Source organism: Phacochoerus africanus, chromosome 8, assembly GCF_016906955.1.
Source record: "Phacochoerus africanus isolate WHEZ1 chromosome 8, ROS_Pafr_v1, whole genome shotgun sequence".
In the NCBI taxonomy this organism is placed as follows: domain Eukaryota; kingdom Metazoa; phylum Chordata; class Mammalia; order Artiodactyla; family Suidae; genus Phacochoerus; species Phacochoerus africanus.
This window is the reverse complement of record NC_062551.1, coordinates 52,686,719-52,707,125: the sequence shown is the minus strand read 5'-3', so window position 1 is coordinate 52,707,125 and position 20,407 is coordinate 52,686,719. Positions and strand designations below refer to the sequence as shown.

At 48.8% G+C, this 20,407-nt stretch overlaps 1 protein-coding gene across 1 annotated transcript in view; it reads right to left on the bottom strand.

Moving 5' to 3' along the window:
• The window catches only part of ARHGAP35 (Rho GTPase activating protein 35), a 127,170-nt gene extending 116,045 nt beyond the window's left edge, over window positions 1-11,125 (bottom strand). The window contains exon 1 of the mRNA XM_047789811.1: window positions 10,995-11,125. The gene's annotated coding sequence lies outside the window, so the exon portion shown is untranslated. The remainder of the gene's footprint in view (window positions 1-10,994) is intronic.
• Between the last annotated feature and the right edge of the window lie 9,282 nt (window positions 11,126-20,407).

Here is a 20,407-nt window from a genome sequence, read left to right as displayed (position 1 = left end):
GAAAAAAAGGACAAAAAAAAAGTTACCAGGAGTTCCACTCGTGGCTCAGTGGTTAATGAATCCGACTAGGAACCATGAGGTTGCAGGTTCGATCCCTGGCCTTGCTCAGTGGGTTAAGGATCCGGCGTTGCCGTGAGCTGTGGTGTAGGTCGCAGACGTGGCTCGGATCCCGAGTTGCTGTGGCTCTGGCATAGGCTGGCGCCTACAGTTCCAATGAGACCCCTAGCCTGGGAACCCCCATATGCCGCGGGTACAGCCCTAGAAAAGACAAAAAGACAAAAAAAAAACAAACAAAAACAAACAAACAAAACATCTTTGTATAAATGTAAAATCTTGGTGCTCATTTCTAGTTCTTGGTCCATAGAGGTATCTATAACTAGATCAAGAATTATGTGTCTCTTAAAGCACTGCCAAACCGCTTTCCAGAAAGTTCACACCAGTTTTCGTGCCTGGCAGTCCCATCAGGATGTCACAGCAGGGGCCATACCTATTTCCTTTTAATTCCCAGTAAACAGAGACCCAAACAATATGGAATTACAACACAAACAGGGAAGATCTGTCATTACAAGATGCTTGCAGCTTGTAAGAGATCGCTATTCTCCCATTCATTATCAGGTATGTGACCTCGAACAATCTTGGAAAAGTTATAAATATCATCCTGTAAGGTTACATTCATATATTAAAGTCATGACCTAAGTGCCTGACAGATGGAGACTCTCAAACAGTTTCCAATTTATTAAGAACTGTGTAGAAGAGTTCCCACTGTGGCACAGCGGGTCAAGAACCCGACTTCAGTGGCTAAGGTTACTGCAGAGGTATGGGCTCAATCCCCAACCAGATGCAGTGAGTTAAAGGAGCTGGCATTGCCACAGCTGCAGCAAGATCCCAGCTGTGGCTCAGACTGAATTCCTGACCCAGGAACCTCCATATGCCACAGGTGCAGCCATTAAAAGAAAACAAAACAAAACAAAAAAACTGTGGAAAAGGAAATTATGTCCCATCATGTGAAAAAGGGGTCTGTACATGTAGAAAATTCAGAAACGTACACTTAAGGAGTTCCTGTGTGGCTCAGTGGGTTAAATAACTATCTGGTGTTGTCACTGCTACGTTATGGGTTCAATCCCCGGTCCAGAAACTTCCACATGCCACAGGCAAGGCCAAAAAAGAAAAAGGAGTTCCCATTGTGGCTCAGTGGTAACAAACCCAACTGGTATCCATGAGGATGTGGTTTTGATCCCTGACCTCACTCAGTGGGTTAAGAGTCCAGCACTGCTGTGAACTGGGCAAGTCGCAGACATGGCTGGGATCCTGCACTGCTGTGGCTGTGGCGTAGGCAGGCAGCTGTAGCTCCAATTCGACTTTCCATATGCCGCAGGTGTGGCCCTTTAAAAAAAGATGTCAGAGAGTCCCCTTGTGGTGCAGAGGGTTAAGGATCCAACGCTGTCACTCCAGTGGCTCAGGTCGCTGCTGTGGCAAAGGTTCAATCCTTGGCCCAAGAACTTCCACATGCCATAGGTGAGTCCCACTCCTCCACAAAATGATATAACAAAAGCAGCATCCACCTACAAACTTAAAAAGCATTTTTAAAAATAGACCTAGTAATACTTTTAATCACCAAGCATTTAGGTACACTATTTCCAATGAGACAATTCCCTTGAAGTTAAAGCCACTCCAGCTGAAGATGCTGATTTCGAGAATCTAATAATCTTGTATTAATGCAGGGCTGACTTTCATTTGTACACAATTTGTTACTGAACAAAGAATCCTTTTTAATTGCCCATGGCAATTAACAGTAATCATTTTCCTTTGTCTTTGATTCCTACATAGTCCAAGCTGCAACCAGATGAAGCCACGGTGTCGACCCTTCTTTTATATTATTTTCTTATAGCCGCACCTGCAGCATAAGGAAGTTTCTGGCCAGGGATTGATTATGAGCCACAGCTGCATCGTATGCCACAGTGGGATCACCCACTGTATCTGGCCGGGGATTGAATCCCCACCTCTGCAGTGACCCAAGCTGCTGCAGTTGGATTCTTTTTTTTCTTTGATTTTTTAAAGTTTTATTGAAATATAGTTGATTTACAAGGTCGTGATAATTTCTGCTGTACAACAAAGTGATTCCGTCATCCATATACACAAATCCATTCTCTTTCAGATTCTTTCCCCACACAGAGGATCACCTGTGCTATAGAGCAGGTCCCCATTGGCCAGCCATTCCATATGCCTCCGTGTGCGTATGCCAGGCCTAAACCCCGAGTCCATCCCTCCTACCCCCCCACCCCACCCCCGCAGTTGGATTCTTAACCCATAGCACCACATCAGGAACTCCTTGATTCTTCTTTTATATGGAAATGGGGAGAAGTACAATGCAACTACATATGTAAACGTATACATATATACATATATTTTGAAAGGCCGCACTGGCAGCACATGGAGATCCCCAGGCTAGGGGTCGAATCAGAGCTACAGCTTCCTGCCTACGCCACAGCAGAGCCTCGTCTGTGACCTACATACACCACAGTTCACAACAACGGATCCTTAACCCAGAGATCGAACCCGTGACCTCATGGTTCCTAGTCGGATTCATTTCCCTTGCACCAAGACCAGTACTCCCAACAATACATTTTTTTATTTTACACTTTAGGACGCTATTAGCTGTAGCTGGCCAACATCCCTTCACCCCAACGTTTTTTTTGAATTGCAGGGGGATTTGGGAGGGGTTTTTTTTGTTTTTGTCTTTTAAGGGCTGCACCCACGACATATGGAAGTTCCCAGGCTAGGAGTCAAATTTGAGCTGGAGCTGCAGCTTCCAACCTACGATACAGGCCACAGCTACAGAAACCTGGGATCCACGTCTGTGATCTACACCACAGCTCACAGCAACGCTGGATCCTTAACCCACTGAGTGAGGACAGGGATTGAACCCACATCCTCATGGATACTAGTCAGGTTCACTACTGCTGGGCCACGAGGGAAACTCCCTGCAGGGTTTTTTGTTTCATGGCTGTGCCCATGGCATGCAGGACTGGGATCAAACCTCAGCCACAGCAGTGACAACACCAAACCCTTAACCAATAGGCCACAGGGAACTCCAAATTGAGTGGGGGGGGTTGTTTGTTTTTTAAGTATTTTAGGAGTTCCCATTGTGGCACAGTGAATTGAGAATCCAATTGGTGGCTCAGGTCACTGTGGAGGTGAAGGTTCAATCCCCAGCTCAGAACAATGGGTTAAAAATCCAACTGCAGGAGTTCCTGTCGTGGCTCAGCAGTTAACGAACCTGGGTAGTATCCATGAGGATTCAGGTTCAATCCCTGGCCTCGCTCAGTGGGTTAAGGATCTGCTGTTGCTATGTCTGTAGTGTAGGCCAGCAGCTATAGGTCTGATTTGACCCCTAGCTAGGAACCTCCATATGCCGTAGGTGCAGCCCTAAAAAGACAAAAAAAAAAAAAAAAAGAATCCAACTGCAGGGAGTTCCCCCTGTGGCGCAGCAGAACTGTATCAGATTAGTAACCATGAGGTTTCGTGTTCAATCCTTGGCCTCGCTCAGTGGGTTAAGGATCCGGCCTGGCCATGATCTATGGCATAGGTCACAGACCCGGCTAGGATCCCACTTTGCTGTGGCATAGGTCAGCAGCTGCAGTTGCAGCTCCAATTCAACCCCTAGCCTGGAAACTTCCATATGCCACAGGTGTGGCCCTAAAAAAAAAAAAAAAAGGAATCCAACTGTCCAACTGCAGTGGCTCAGGTCACTGCAGAGGTACAGTTTCCATCTCTGGCCTGGGAACTTCCAAATGCCACAGGTGCAGCCATTAAAAAAACAATAATAAAAATTTGGGGGAGTGCCACACAAATAAGTCAAGGAGCAAAGTCTACTTTAATCTATACGTTTCAAGTTTTTATCGGAAGAAAATTTCTCAATTAGCAGCAATTCAGATAATCTTCTATTTGCCAAAGAAAACATCAATTTAAGGTCATTCCATGACCCAACAATTCTATCTTCTTTCTGTTAAACAAATTTACTTACAGTTTTGTTATTCCAGGGTGTGAATCTAGGTCAGAAACAAAATGCTCAACTTTTTCAATATGCCGACTAGAAAGGCAAGCTGGTACTTGCAGCTGTAGATTCTTTTATATGGAACCCAATGTGTGCTCAGTCTCTGAATATGAAAATCTTTTTTTCATCTTCTTTTTTGGCCACCGTGGGGCATGTGGAGTTCCCAGGCCAGGGATGAGATCTGAGCCACAGCTTCAACCTACACCACAGCTGCAGCAATGCCGGATCCTTAATGCACTGTAACAGGCCGGGAATCAAATCTGCATCCCAGAGCTCCAGAGACACTGCTCAAGGGACTGAACTATAGCTTATTCTTATATCCCAGAAAGGCAAGGCAGTCTAATAAAATAAATATGAATTTTATTTTTTTATTTTTTTTTAATTTTTATTTATTTATTTATTTTTTGTCTGTTTGCCATTTCTTGGGCCACTCCCTCAGCATATGGAGGTTCCCAGGCTAGGGGTCTAATCGGAGCCATAGCCGCTGGCCTACGCCAGAGTCACAGAAAGGGGGGATCTGAGCCGCATCTGAAACCTACACCACAGCTCACGGCAATGCTGGATCCTTAACCCACTGAGGAAGGCCAGGGATCGAACCTGTAACCTCATGGTTCCTAGTCGGATTCATTAATCACTGCGCCACAACGGGAACTCCAGTACGAATTTTAGATTCAGACAGACATATGTCCATAATACAGCCCTACGGCTGTATAGCCCTGGTCAAGACACTTATGTTCTATATACATATAGGGATTAAATGCTGACCATGAGGGCATGCCATCTAAGAGTCTCAAGCCTGAAAAAAAAAACCCAGCCATTATAGTCAGTGCACACGTCTCCCAGCCTCCCTCCCCAACTCCACCCCCCAAAAAAGAGAATAAGGCTGTAGCACCAGCTTGGCTTCAGTCAGCATGTACATAGTGGGGGCCTATTATGTCCAAGGTATTTTGCTAGGTATGATGGGAAAGAATGGGAACCAACTAGTATAACCCTTTCATTTTTCTAATGAAGAAACTGCAGCCCAGAGAAGTGAAAATGATTTTGACCCAAGTCATACAGCTCGTAAGCAGCAGAGACAGGGCTAGGACCCAGGTTTCTTCATTATCAATTCAACATTCTTTCGCCACGAAAAGCTGTCTCTCAATTGGCCGAGTCCGATTACCAAGTGCAAATATTACAATGGTGACTAGCAAGAGAACATTTTTCCAAACAAGAACACAGAGACACTAGCAGAACAAAAAGAGTATGAAATACCTATAGATGCATAATGCAACAGTCACGACTACCACAAAATTTCATAAAATGAAAACGTTCATTCCAATAAAGGAAGATGAAGGAGATAGGCAAGAATGGCTATTTCCAACTAAAATAAATATTACTTTCCTGTGATGATGTTTCATGGCTGAAAGTACCTGGTTCTCCGCTCATATATCAAGTTAATGGTGTTTCTTAATATCAGAGACGCAAATAAATGAAAATGAGACTGACAGATGCCAGATATTATTTTCAAGAATTCCTCACAGATGAACCATGATAAAACATTGTATCAAAAATTAAATAGAAATAAATTTTCAGGAAGATGAACATGAATGATTTGTTTGCATTTCTTAATACCAGCAACTCAAGTGCTATTCAGACCACTGCTATTTGAGAGCCTAGGTCAACAATGACTCAGCTTGAAAAATTCCATACTGTTTTTAAAGAGGTATATGGTTTTAGCTATTTATTTAATACAATCTGGATGCCTCTTTTCCCCAAAATTATAAATTAATCTTCAGGTACATGGCTGAAAAAGAGCCAAGTGTTTACATTTGAAAAAGCATACAACAAAGGTAATCCAATTCATTTTATTGCATCCCCCAGGAAATATCCCCCGCCCATTCTGGATTACAGGATTTGGTGGGAGGACAGTGGTTAAGAGCAGTACAGGAGTTCAGTCCCCGTCCCAACTCTAACATGGTATGTGATCCAGGACAAGAATCTACAATCAGAGATGGATGGCACCCAAGACTTCAGGCTAGGAATGTGAAGCCCAGAGAGATAAAGCGTTTTGTCCAAAGTTCCATCCAATGAGGCTCAGGCCTACAGTAGAGGATCTCCTGCCTGTACTCTTCCAACTAGGATAGGAAGCCTGTCATCATGCTCCTTGCAAGACTTCCATTTTCCCATCTGTAAATGAGGAGGCTAGACTAGGCAATGATCTTCAAACTGTTTTTCCAAACCCGAGGGATTTCAGTCACCCTCCCTCTTCAAGCAGAGAATCTCCAAGTTTATCTATTTCACATAATGTGAAAAAGAAATTTTAAACAACTAAACTAGATGATCAATAAAATGTCACACTCACTGGGTATGTTACCACAGTGTTTAAACTGCCAGTTGGTGAACGACCACAGTCAGAGATCACAGGAAGGCCCTACAAGAGGCCCAACACCTCAGAATCCCAAGGCAGACAAAAGAGGAGAAAGCAGAAAAGTCCAAAGGGAAATGGACAACCACTTTCACCTTTTCAATTTCCAACTGTGCTGACCTGATGTGTTTCCTCATCACATACAGACCAAATACCTATGAGACTGCAGTTTACCTGTGCAACCCTCACTCCTCTCAGACTGTCCTTTGCCAAAAGTCGCCATCAGGTCCATGGATCTGCACATGGACAACTTCTTCCATGTAGCCAGTATTAAGAGGAATAACTTATTTTCTCATTCTGATTTTTTATTGTCCTAAATGCTTTGACCTTCATCATGCCAAGAAAAAAAGGGGCAGTGGGTAAGGGAAGGGAGACAGTCAAAAAGAAAGGTTCAGATAAAAAAAGATAGGGGAAGTTCCTGTGAGGCACAGCGGGTTAAGGATCCAGTGCTGCCACAGCTGTGGCAGAGGTCACAACTGTGGCATGGGTGCAATCCCTGACTGAGGAACTTCCACATGCCATGCGTGAGGCAAACAAACAAACCTGGAACTTTCATCAGGCCAGTGATACAAAGATTTGCTAGGCAGGGCAAAAGCCCTTAAAGACATGTTACTAGGTCGAAAACAGGCTACTGCTGTATCCTGCTTCATACCCCACCCCCAAGTGGCACATTAACTGATCCAGAAGGCCAAGGCTACTACCTCAGATTTCTGTAGCATCCGATTCCACCATGAAAGCAAATTCTGATATAGGAGTTGGAGCCTCTGTAGCAGAGAGAAATATGACAGTCTATGGAACATTAATTACCAGTTTAGGAAGAAAAACCAGCTCTTTGTTCTTCAGTCTCTTCTCTTCCTATTATGCAAACTCAGGCTTTGGGCACACAGAAACTTTCTATGCTGTCAGTGATGTTAAAACACTGGAACACAAATTTCACCAGTACTGCATACACAGTTGTTTTTATTCTTAATTAGCCACCACGTCCACATTAAGAATAAAAAACCAAACAACTATTTATACCAACATGGGGAACATAAACTCAACAAGGCCGAAATTCAGAAATATACAGAAACTAAGATAAATGAACCAAAATTCAGTAAAATACTGAAAGTCAATAATGGTGATGACAAATGCCATAGTTTCTTGACACAAAATTTAAAGGCCTAAGAACTTAGAAGCTGAAGGAGCCATATGGATCCACTATCCAGCCTTCACACTGTCTCATAAACAATTGCCCTAACATTTGATGAGTCAATGGTCCAGTTCTGTAGATGACAGTGAATGTTTTTTATTTCAGATATATTCACACAGAACTATTTCTAAATAAGTGCTGAAGTAAACAAAGTTTGATCATAGCTCAGTTAAGAAATAAAAATCTTTCCAGTAAATGCTCCTTCACAGCTGGATGGCTGCTTTAATATGCAATTGCCCTAGGCCACAGGGGGAAAAAAAATCAGACTTTTGATTTACTTAAGAAATAAATAAACAGAGAACATGCAAAAGATTCCCTCTCCCAAGTTAAGGAAGGAAAATGGTTGGATGGTTTTCTGTAAAAATTACCTCTTCCTCTGAATGAACCCCTAAACCCCACCCCCAACATAAGATCACTGAAGATCAGTTCAAGGAAAGGTAGCAAAGGTACATTTCCCAGGTAATAAACCGAAATCCCAATGTCAGCCAGTTTCTGGCACCCATTTCTCACTCTACCAAATCAGGGCAGTCCAAAGGCTTGGGGAGTGTCAGGGCCCACCCATACTCCTCGTGTACCAATGAGCCCCATCTCTTTCCCAAATCCAGCAAGGATCTGCCTAGAGGCATTCAGCTCCTGTGACTAGGAGGCCTGCAGTATCACGGGCAGAAATCTGAGTGACATTTGGCACTCTCCCTTTCAACAAACAACCCCAAAGAGCTTTCCAAACCCAAGCCCTCACTATTTTGAAGACCAGGGAAACAAATCCTTCCTGGCCAGAGGAAAGAAAGAAATAAGCCCACCCTTCCCCGCCCCTTCCAAAGATCACACAGCAAACCAGAGGCCAAGTCGGAAGGCAAGACAGACAGGCAGCTTCTACAGACCCAAAGCAGTAAATGCCAAGTGTGGCCATAACCCCAGGTGGGATTGGGGAGAACTTGAAAACTGGCATTTCCCCAACCAACGGTAAAACAAAAATATGGGGGGTGGGGGGAAGCATACTCCGAAGATCTCCCAAGGGGTGCTGCCTTGGAGATGGAAGGGGGAGAGGGTACAACTGTCTCTTAACAATTGCTCAGAGGAGGAGGGAGGGAAAGTGTAAAGAGAAGACAGATCTGTGAGCAGCTGCAACCCTCCTTTTCCAAATGACAAAGCTGCAAAGCCCAGGGACCCAAAGGGGCTGGGGAGCAAAATGGGAGAGGGGGAAAATGGGGCAATGGAAACAGATCTACCCCCACCACCACGAACCTTGGCAAAAGAGAAGGAAATGGGGGAGACACTCCCAACTCCAGAGAGCAGTAGCCAATTAACCAACCCCACCTATTTACCGAGATCTCACAGGATCCCTGGAGATAAAACCCTCAGGGTCAGGGCGCTGAGAGACTCTGCAGTCTAAACCTGAGTCTGGAGAAGCCTAGGTCCAACCCAGACCCTTGCCCTCCAAAGCTGAGGGACAGAGTTCAGAGAAAGGCATGCCTGAAGAGGCGAAGCACCCAGGGGGAAGAAGCAGTCAAGGGGGGCAGGTGGGAGAAGCAAGTCTGACAGGAACTAAATGGGAAGAGAAGGAGCCCAGCAGGAAACAAGGCAATGAAGAACAGAACTGAGAGAGGAATGACAAAAAGGAGGGAGACTCTAGCCAAAAACTGTGCAGTTCCAAGAGGGAGCTGGGGTAGGGGTGGGTGAAATGAAAGGTAGGAATGATTGGGAAAACATCTCTACAAGGGGCAGAGCTGGGGGAAGGAGACTTAAAAAGGTAAGAGGGGCAGGGCAAAAAAAAGGAGGACAAATACAAGAAAGGAGAGACTGGAGGTTGAGAGGGGAATCAAAACGGTGGGGGGAGATCAGGAGGAAAACTTAGAATTTAGAAGCAACAGAGGTGCGAGGCAGTACCAAGATGACCAGGGTTAAAGAGGACCACTCCAAGAAGGGACAGCAGCAGGAAAGTTAAAATGGATCCCCAAAATAGGCAGACAAGTGGACAGCTCCAAAAGGGGTAGAGCTGGGAGGAAAATAGGATGAGGCAGAAGCGAACAAATGAAAGAGCAGGGGCAAAAAGGATCGGGGCAGGTCTGAGATGCACAACAGGAAGGGAGGGGGTGATGAATCACAGAGAGAGAAGTTACCAATAATTCAGTAAGGTAAAGAGCAAATCTAAGAAGGGCCAAAATGGACAGGACTTGGAGATAGAAGGTGGAAGCAGGTCTTAAGCAGAGAACTGAAGGGGAAACAGGTCAAAGGAAGAGGGGGCAACTGAATGGAACAGCTCAAAAGAGGGCCAATAAGGAGGTGAGATGGAGAGACAACAGGCAAGGACAACACCGGGGCAGAAAGGACTGCAGGGCGTGAGGCTGCAGAGAGGCTGAGTTAGGGAAAAAGATCAGAGAAGTGAATGGCAGAAATGAGAGCTGCAGGGTCAGAGAAGGGAGAGGAGGCTGCTTCACGGAAGGCAAAGTCAGAAAGCAAGCAGGCTGGAGGGTACAGCAAGATCTGAGACTGAACGAGGGGCAGAGAGGGGAGGCAGCAAAGTCTGGAAGAGAGGAAAGGATGTGAATGATACATTTTGACTAAGGGAGGAAGCAGGCAAGGTGCATCCGAGAGGCAGGGGTCAGAGAGCCCAAAGGGGTATGGGGGGGGGAGGTGTGGAACAGATTTTGCGAGGGGACAGTAGGGCCCAAGAGGGAGATGGAATTAAGTCCAAAGAGAAGACCTAGGGCAGCAGTGCCGAGACAAACGGGGTCCCGGATGGATCTCCAAGGAGGTGGAACCGCAGGTCCTAGAGGGACAGCTCCAGGGGGTGCAAGAGAGGGTAACAGCAGACGGGTCAAAGAGGGGGGCAGGGGCAGGGTGCTGAGAGCGGAATGGGAGAAGGCAGAAGGGTCACGAACCAGAAAGTGAAGGTCCAGAATTAAGGGATGCGGAAGGGTCACGGAGGAGGTGGGTCCCATGAGCACTGCAGAGTCCGGGAGGGGCGAGGGGCATTACTGAGGGAAGGAAGAGGGAAAGGGGAGGCGCAGAATTGCGAGCGAAGTGGCTGAAGTGGCCGAGGGAAGCGGGGGGGCCGAGGCAGACACCGAGATCCCAATGGGTCGGAGGGTGGGGACAGACGCGGCGACAGCAGGGCTGGGGCGGGCAGGAGCAAGTCCGAAGGGCAGGCGGGCCCCGGCGGGCCGGGCCACAGCGCGAAGCGGCGGGGCCCGGGGGGCTGGGGGGCCGCTCCCTCCCCTCCCCCTCCGGCTCCTCCATTGTTCGCGGGCTCCGGGCCCCGCGGTCCCCGCCTCCCCCTGGACCCCACAACGGGGCGGCGCCCGGCCTCGCCACCGGGGCCCACGAGCTCGCGCACTCACCAGCTGGGCGTCCTCAGCGCGGCCCCGGCCTCCGGATTCCCGGGAGCGGCGACGGCGGCCCCGGCGCCATGTTCTGTTGCTCCTCGTCCAGCGGCGGCTGAGGCGGCGGCGCCGGCAGCTCCGGCGGCGGGGGGCCGGGCGGACCCTCCCTCGCGGGCTCCCTCCTCCGCCTCCTCCACCTCCTCCTCCCGCCGCTCCGCTGCTCTCCCTCGGGGCGGGGGGGCGGGGAGGGGAAGGGGGGAGGGGCGGGAACCAGGGGGAGGGCGGACCAGCCTCGCTCGCTCGCTCCCTCCCTCCCTCGCAATGGCGGCAGCGGCACCGCCTTCCTGCGGCCCCAGCTCCCGCGCGCGTGCCCCCTCGCTACTGCGCGTGCGTGGTGCGGGGACCTCTGCAGGGGGATAACGGCCCCTGAGCGCGCGCCGCGAGGGAATAACCCGCTCTGGGTGGGGGAGAAGTGAAAGCCCGTACGCGCCCGAGGGGCTCACTGCCACCGCAGCGGCCGGGTCCAGGGAACGGGCCGCACAGGGCGCAGTGCGCGTGCGCCCCAAGAAAATGCCGCTACTGCGGTGGCTGCGGCGCGAGGCAGCGCGAGACAGAAGGAACGGGGTGGGCAACTGCGCGTGCGCGATAAGGGATGCCAGCCGCAGCGTCAACTCGCGCTGAGGCGAAGGGAGTGGTCCGCGGGGGGCGCGCGCACCGTTGCGCGCGCCAGAAGCAGACGATGCCCTCCTCACGCGGGCTCTTGGAGAAAACGGGAGAGAGGCATGGCCAGGCTTTGGGGGAGGGGGCGAAGGGCGCGATTCCGCTCGCGCGGGACCTGAGCAGCCAATGAGAGGCAAAGGGAGGTGGGTTTGCCGCGCGAGCGCAGCCCCCGGGATAACGGAGGAGGAGGAAAGAGGGAGCGACGTAACTTGGGGCGGTGGGGCGGAGCTGAGGAGGAGGGAGCGCACCCAGTGAGGGAATTGATTGGGGAACAGGAGGAGGCGTGGCCCGCCTTAGCCCAATCCGAACCTTGCATTTCGTCGTTCCGGAAGAGAGGGCGGTGCTGAGGAGCGCGTGCTGTTTTCCCTAGCAGTGAGGAAAATCTTTAGGCTACGTGCGACTTATTACGACTTGCTCTGGGTTCTATGAAGCCCTGATTTCCCGGAGAGGGGCGAGGGCCTGGTCCTGCCTGCCTCGCTGTCCTCCAGGTCAGCATTGTGCAAATGACTGCAAGTCAAATGTCAGTTCGGGCGCCCGGAGGGGAAATATTAGTGATGGGAAGGGGCACTACTATAACCCCAGAGTTCTTGTGAACTGAAGAGGGGTTCCTCTGGGATCCCTCCGGAAGTACGGATCGTGGAAGATGAGCGTTCTGGGAGCTCAGTCAATATTTAAGGAATGCATGAAGAAACGCTATGCTTCTTACTGCATTTTTCGTTTCTTAGTCTCTTCATGTAAAAAGTGGAATGATAATCTTATCTCTTTAGTAAGGTTTGTTGTGAGAATTTAAGGAGTTCTATGTGTAAAGAGCACAGAAAATCATGGCTTGTTCTAAAAACGTTGATGGAGTTTCTGTCGTGGCACAGCGGAAACGAATCCGACTAGGAACCATGAGGTTGAGGGTTTGATCCCTGGCCTCGCTCAGTGGGTTAAGGATCCGGCGTTGCCGTGAGCTGTGCTATAGGTCACAGACATGGCTCAGATGTGGCGTTGCTGTGGCTGTGGCATAGGCCAGCAGCAGTAGCTCCCATTAGACCCCTACCTAGCCTGGGAACCTCCATATGCCGTGGGTGCAGCCCTAAAAAGACAAAAAGACAAAAAATAAAAATAAAAAAATTTTAAAAGTTGATAAATAAAAACCTTTGTCCTCACGGATGCTAGTCGTTCTTTTTTGTTTTCGTTGTTTTTTGTCTTTTTGCCATTTCTTGGGCCCCGCCCGCGGCATATGGAGGTTCCCAGGCTAGGGGTCGAATCAGCTGCAGCGCCCGGCCTACGCCAGAGCCACAGCAACGCAGGATCCGAGCCGTGTCTGCCACCTACACCACAGCTCACGGCAACTCCGGATCCTTCACCCACTGAGCAAGGCCAGGGATTGAATCCGCCACCTCATGGTTTCTAGTTGGATTCGTTAACCACTGCACCACGACGGGAACTCCATTTTTTTGAGGTTACAGCTCACTGCCCTTTTTCTTTAATTGAAGTGTACTTGATTTATAGCGTTGCGTTAGATGTACCCAAGTTTTAAAGCAGCCCAGGGAGTTCCCTTTGTGGCTCAGCAGGAACGAACCTGGCTAGTATCCTTGAGGATGCGCATTTGATCCCTGACCCCACACAGTGGGTTAAGGATCTGGCATTGCCTGTGAGCTGAGGTGTAGGTTGCAGATGAATTTTGGATCCCATGTTGCTGTGCCTGTGGCAAAGGCCAGCAGCTGTAGTCCTGATTGGATCCCTAGCCTGGGAACTTCCATATGCATAGGTGTGACCATAAGAAGAAAAAAAAATTTAAAGCATCCCATTAAATAAAGGTTTTCTGATTACTGATAAGGGTCAGTTCCTTTGACTTTTTTTTTTTTTTACACTTTTAATGCATGAAGTTTGATTTTTATATATTAAGGTTTGTTTTTAGCACTATGGCCTAAACAAATCCAGTACAAGGGACAGATTTTCTTTTTCTTTCCCTTTTTTTTTGCTTTTTTTTTTGTCTTTTTGTCTTTTGTTGTTGTTGTTGTTGTTGTTGTTGTTGCTATTTCTTGGGCCACTCCCGCGGCATATGGAGGTTCCCAGGCTAGGGGTCAAATCGGAGCTGTAGCCACCAGCCTACGCCAGAGCCACAGCAACGCAGGATCCAAGCCCCGTCTGCCACCTACACCACAGCTCACGGCAACGCCGGATCCTTAACCCACTGAGCAAGGGCAGGGATCGAACCTGCAACCTCATGTTTCCTAGTTGGATTCATTAACCACTGCGCCATGACGGGAACTCCTTTTTTTGCTTTTTATGGAGGTTCCCAGGCTAGGGGTTGAGTTGGAGCTGCAGCTGCTGGTCTACACCACAGTCACAGCAATGCAGGATCTGAGCCTCATCTGTGACCTACACCACAGCTCAGGGCAATGTTGGATCCTTAACCCACTGAGCAAGGCCAGGGCACAAACCTTTGTCCTCACGGATGCTAGTCAGATTCGTTGACCTCTGAGCCATGGGAACTCCCAGCCAGAATTTCTTTAGGCTGCCACTACAAACCTTGGCATGTAAGTGATTTTGAGATCCATCACTTTAGAACGCCATAAATACTGGGGATAAGGGACAACAGATTCCCCTACCTTAAATTCATATGTGTTTATAACTCCAATGCAGTGTTCTAGGGCCTTCCAACCTTGGAAAATTTTTGAACTGGCAGCACCTAGAAAAGAGAGAAGCCTGGACTCACTCTGGATCCAGGTACCCCTCTCTCCCCTTCTCTTAGAGCCCTTCAGCTCTGCCTTAAGTCAGTCTCGAAGTCACTTTCTCAGCGTGGCCTCCCAGATTTGGCCTGACCTCTCATACTTTGATTAAAATGAGCATTTTATGCTAGGCAACATTCTAGAGCACTTTAAACATATTAACTCACTTAATCCTCACAACACCTTCAATGTAGTTTAGAGTTCTTATTCTACTTAACTAAGCCACGGTGAGATTACATAGCTAGCGAGTGGCATAGAAACTCAAACCCACCTAGTGCCTTCTGCATAGCATTCTGTCAGAGGTTGAAGTTCTGTATTGGCTTCACCAATTTGTGAGCCCTTTGAAGGCAGAAACTCTGCCTAGTTCCTCAAATGTGGGCCCATGACCCACAATACTTGTTCATGAGTAAGTGAATGAATCCAATGCTAAACAGAGGTAATGATGGCTGCTGGGGCCATGGTAGCCAAGACACAGTCCTTATTCAAAGACTAATTTCTACCCTTCTTTCAAATATTAGCTAAGATGTCCCTTCTTCTGGAGATCCTCTCTAATCTTGGCAGGCTGGATCAGGTGTCCTCTTTAGGCTTTGGGTCCTCCAACCAAGCCCTGTCCACTCCGGGTTGTCCCTGTAGGTCTTTCTCTCCCACCTGACTTTGAGCGGCATGAGGACAGGGGTGGGGAGTCTCAATCAATGCTGAAGTTCTAGCACAAGTCCAGGCACAAGGCAGGGGCTCAGGCAGTGTTTCCCTGAATGAACGGAGAGCACCCATCAAGGAGGGTCTTCCCAGCTCTGCGTTTCTTTCCAGTGCGCAAGAGGGCAGGGCGGGTGTTAGCTGCACAAGTCGAACAACCAGGGAAAACAGGCTTCCCTGGGGGCGGCCACCTCCGCGGACCCAAACTCCACTCCAAGATAAACTCCGTGGACTCCACTCCAGTGAACACGGGGAAGTCCCTAGGTCTCCCTTAGGCCACTGTCAAGATTTCCCAAACGTGGCCCTAGAGGCGAGAATAGTTTGGACTGGAGGTCACACCAACTGTGGAGCTGCAGTAGGTATGAGGTGGGACCTGGGGATCCAGACCTGCATCGGAGAGATGCGCAGCGGAAAAAATCCACAAAAGAGTTTTGCAAAGGGTGGAAGTGCTGGGGCATATTCTTTCCATTCCTCAGAATCGGAATCAGAGAGAGGGTGGGAGCCACGTCTGAGCTTGACCAAGGAGTTGGTGAGCTCACAGCGCCGCCTGCAAACCGAGCTGAGGAAGCTGCAGCTAGCTGATGCTGCGGGGCAGTCTGAACGAGGTAAACTCTTCCGCCATTGGCCGGACGAGCAGCCAATCACGAGGAAGGAACAGGAGGCGGGGATGCTCAGAGTCACTGCAAAATCCCAGCGCCTGGCGGTGCTGAGCATGTAGTCGGTGCGCACTGACGGAAGGACGGATGATGAACCTCCCAATTTCTAAAAACTTTAAGAATGGAAATATAACACGTATACCGAGAAGTGCACAAATCACAAGTGTTCAGCTCGATGAATATTCGCAAAAGAATACTCACCTGTATCCAGCACCCAGATAAAGTGACCAGTCTCTGAGAAGCCGCCCCCCCACCCCCTCCCTTGTCCCCTTCCACAAGGAGACCCTTTATCTTGATTTCTTTCTTTCTCCCTTTCTCTTTTTTTCTTCCTTTCTTCCTCCCTCCCTCCCCTCTATTTCTTTCTTTCTTTCTTTCTTTCTTTCTTTTCTTTCTTTCTTTCTTTCTTTCTTTCTTTCTTTCTTTCTTTCTTTCTTTCTGGCACACCTGCGCCATGTGGAAGTTCCCAGGCCGGTGATCTAATCCTTGCCACAGCAGCGACCCAAGCCCCTGCAGGGACAGCTCTGGATGGATCCTTAACATGCTGCACCACAGGGGAACTCCAGTGAGTGACTTCCTTTGATCAACATAGTTTGTTGGATTTATCCACCTTCCTTTGTGTAGATGTAGATGGTTCATTCTCACTGCTATGTAGTATTCCACTGTGTGAAGGAACCTCGGTGTAGATATCTGTTTTACTGCTGGTGAGCACCTGGGTAGTTTCTACTTTTTGGCTATTATGAGTAGTGTTCCTGGAGTTCCCTGGTGGTGCAACAGGTTAAGGATCTGGCATTGCCCAGCTGTGGTGTGGGTTCCATCCTTGGCCCAGGAACTTCCCCACGCTGTGGAGAAAAAAAAAAAAAAAAGAAGAAGAAAAAAAAGGGAGAGAGAGGGGAAAAAAAAAAAAAGGTAATATCGCTGCTGTGAACAGTCCTGAACATGTGTTTTGATAAATATTTGTACTCATTTCTGCTAGGTATGTACCTAAGAGCGAAAATGCTGGTCACATGGGATGCACATGTACTCCTTCCCCAGCCAGGTTCCCAAAGTGGATGTACCTATTCACATCCCTGGAGACATCCCCAGAGCCATGTATAAGAATTTCAGGAGTTCCTATCGTGGCTCAGTGGTTAATGAATCCGACTAGGAACCATGAGGTTGCGGGTTCGATCCCTGGCCTTGCTCAGTGGGTTAAGGATCTGGCGTTGCTCTGAGCTGTGGTGTAGGTTGCACACGTGGCTCAGATCCCGAGTTGCTGTGGCTCTGGCATAGGCTGGCAGCTACAGCTCCGATTTGACCCCTAGCCTGGGAACCTCCATATGCCAAGGGAGCGGCCCAAGAAATGGCAAAAAGACAAAAAAAAAAAAAAAAAGGGGGATCCGGCAATGCTGTGAGCTGTGGTGTAGGTCACAGATGCGGCTTGGATCTGGCATTGCTGTGGCTGTGGTATAGGCTGGCAGCTACAGCTCTGATTCGACCCTAGCCTGGGAATCTCCATGTGCCAGAGGTGCGGCCCTAAAAGAGACAAAAAGACAAAAAAAAAATTCAGCTGCTCCATGTTTTCCCAAATACACTTGATATTGTCCATCTCTCTCGTTTTGTTTTTTTTCCCCACCACTGCGTGCAGCAGCTTTGATGTGGGATTTCACTTCCCAGACCAAGAACTGAACCAGGCCACCACAGCAGTGAAAGTGCCAAATTCTAACTGCTAGACCACCAGGGAACTCCCTGTCCATCTTTTTTTAATTGGAAGTGCTGGGACTGGTCTTTTCTGTCTCAAGTTGTGGAATAACACCTCAGACTCCAAACCATCTGGGCCATGAGACTCCTTTTTCTATTTAGGGCTGCACCTGTGACATCTGGAAGTTCCAGGGCTAGAGATTGAATCAGAGCTGCAGCTGCCGACCTATACCGCAGCCACAGCAACATGGGATCCAAGCTGCATCTTCGACCTACACCAGCTCAAGGCAACACTGGATCCTTTAACCCACTGAGGGAGGCCAGGGATCAAACCCGTATCTTCATGGATACTAGTCAGGTTCTTAACCCACTGAGCCACAATGGGAACTCCCAAGCCATGCGACTCTTAAGAGCAGAGACAAAGTCTATTTTCCTGCTGGGACACTCAGTCTAACTCTGTCCCCAACTCTTCAGCTGGGCCAGGTGTCTCTGCTATAAGCAGTTGTGGTAGCCAGGCCTCCGAGAGGGACGCTGCTGTTCTCACCTGGTGTTCAAGTCCCCTCCCACCTTGGACAGGGCAGTTCTGTGTACTGATAAGATATTGTGGAAATGACAGGGTGTGACTTTGGCCAGGTCATAAAAGACATTGCAGGCAGCTTCTGCCCTGCCCTTTCATGTGTCATTCACTCTGGGGGAAAATAGCTGCCACATGAGGACACTCTGTGTCCTTGGGGAGAGGGTCACCTGGTGAGGAACAGAGTCCTGCCAACAGCCAGCATTAATCAACACACCCTACGAGTGAGCCACCTGGGAGTCAGATCCTTCAGCCCCAATTGAGCCTTCAAATGACTGCATTCCCAGCTGACATCTTTCTCTTTTCTTTCTTTCTTTTTCTTTTCTTTCTTTCTTTTTTTTTTTTTGGGGGGGGAGGGGGGCCGCACCCGAGGCATGAGGGATCCAACCTGAGCCACAGCAGCAACCAGGTCCTCAATCACTAGGCCGCAAGGGAACTCCCCAGCTGATATCCTTTTTTTTTTTTTGTATTTTCTAGGGCCACACCCGCGGCATATGGAGGATCCCAGGCTAGGGGTTGAATCAGAGCTGCAGTTTCTGGCCTACACCACAGCCACAGCAACACCAGATCCGAGGAGCCGCGTCTGCCACCTACACCACAGCTCATGGCAGGATCCTTAATCTACTGAACGAGGCTAGGGATCAAACCTGTGTCCTCATAGATACTAGTTGGGTTTGTTACCTCTGAACCACGACGGGAACTCCTAATTTACCTTGCTTTCTTAGAGCAAGTCTCCCCTCAGTATCCATCCCTTTACTGAATGCTTACTATGTGCCACCATGTTCTAGGGGATGTAGATTGTTAACAAGTTCCCTGCCCTCAATGGAGGCAACACACACACACAGACACACACCCCAAATAAAATCATTAACAGCTGTAAAAAGGCTTTAAAGAAATCAAACTAACTGCTGACCTAGAGAATGGGGGGGGGGTCAAAGAGGGGAACTTGGTATGTTGGGTTCCCCTATATAGGACTGTGGAGGTGATGCTTAAGCCAAAGGAAGAAAAGAGGTCAGTGATCAAAGAAATGGGGAAGGCAGTTCCCGTTGTGGCTCAGTGGTAAGGAACCTGACTAGTATCCATGAGGATGTGGGTTCAGTCCCTGGCCTTTCTCAGTGGGTTAAGGATCTGGAGTGGCTGTGAGCTGTGGTATAGGTTGCAGATGTGGCTGAGATCCTACGTTGCTGTGGCTGTGACACAGGCAGCAGCTGCAGCTACTATTCGACCCTTAGCCTGGGAACTTCCACACACGGAGGGTGTGGCCCTAACAAACAAACAAACACATAAATAAAGGGGGAAGAACTTCCAGGGAACAGCAGGCAAAAAGGAAAGACACCCGAGGTGGGAAAGCACTGGGCCTGCTTAAGTAACTCAAAGAAGACAAGTGTATCTCTGGATAGGAAGTAAGAAGGGGAGTTCCCGTCGTGGCGCAGTGGTTAACGAATCCGACTAGGAACCATTGAGGTTGCGGGTTCGGTCCCTGCCCTTGCTCAGTGGGTTAAGGATCCGGCGTTGCCGTGAGCTGTGGTGTAGGTTGCAGACGCGGCTCGGATCCCGCGTTGCTGTGGCTCTGGCGTAGGCCGGTGGCTGCAGCTCCGATTTGACCCCTAGCCTGGGAACCTCCATATGCCGCGGGAGCGGCCCAAGAAATAGCAACAACAACAACAACAAAAAAAAAAGGAAGTAAGAAGACCCCTAATACCTGATGTCTGTTAATACTGAACATTCATAACATTACCTAATATTTACTGAGCACGTACTATATGTCCAGCACTGGGCTAAGTACTTTGGAAACTTACGGATGCTTTAAAACAACTCTACTGAGGTGACCCCTTGATCAACCGTCTTTTACAGTTAAAGAAATTGAGTTAAGAGGTGAAGCTGCTGGCCCAGAGTCACACAGCCAGGAAATACAAGGCACGATTTGCATACAGTCTGGCTTCCAAATTCATGCGCTTAAGCCACTGTCCCACATAAGTCGCTTAACATATTCTAAACAAAGTACTGGGTGACCATGCTCCCCCAACGTAGTTTCTTATTGATTGATTGATTGATATTTAATTTATTTACTATTAAAGTACAATTAATTTACAGTGTTCTGCTAAAACAGCTATTCCCAGTACGTCCTTCTTGCCTTGTTGGGGGGGGCGGTGGGAGGGAGAAGGAAGGCTGGCCGAACTACATTTCCTAGAGTGCAACCCTTGCCTTGCTGGCTGTCCAGCATTTCGGGAATTGTAGTCCTGCCAGGAGACATTCACCCACGGCTCCCAGAATGCATTTGGAGACCGAACCTTGAGGGAGGAAAAGGACAGTCGCGTAGCATGCTGGGACAGGCCCATTTCTCTGGCTTGCCGCTCAGACGAACGAACCCATTTCTTCGGACTACAATTC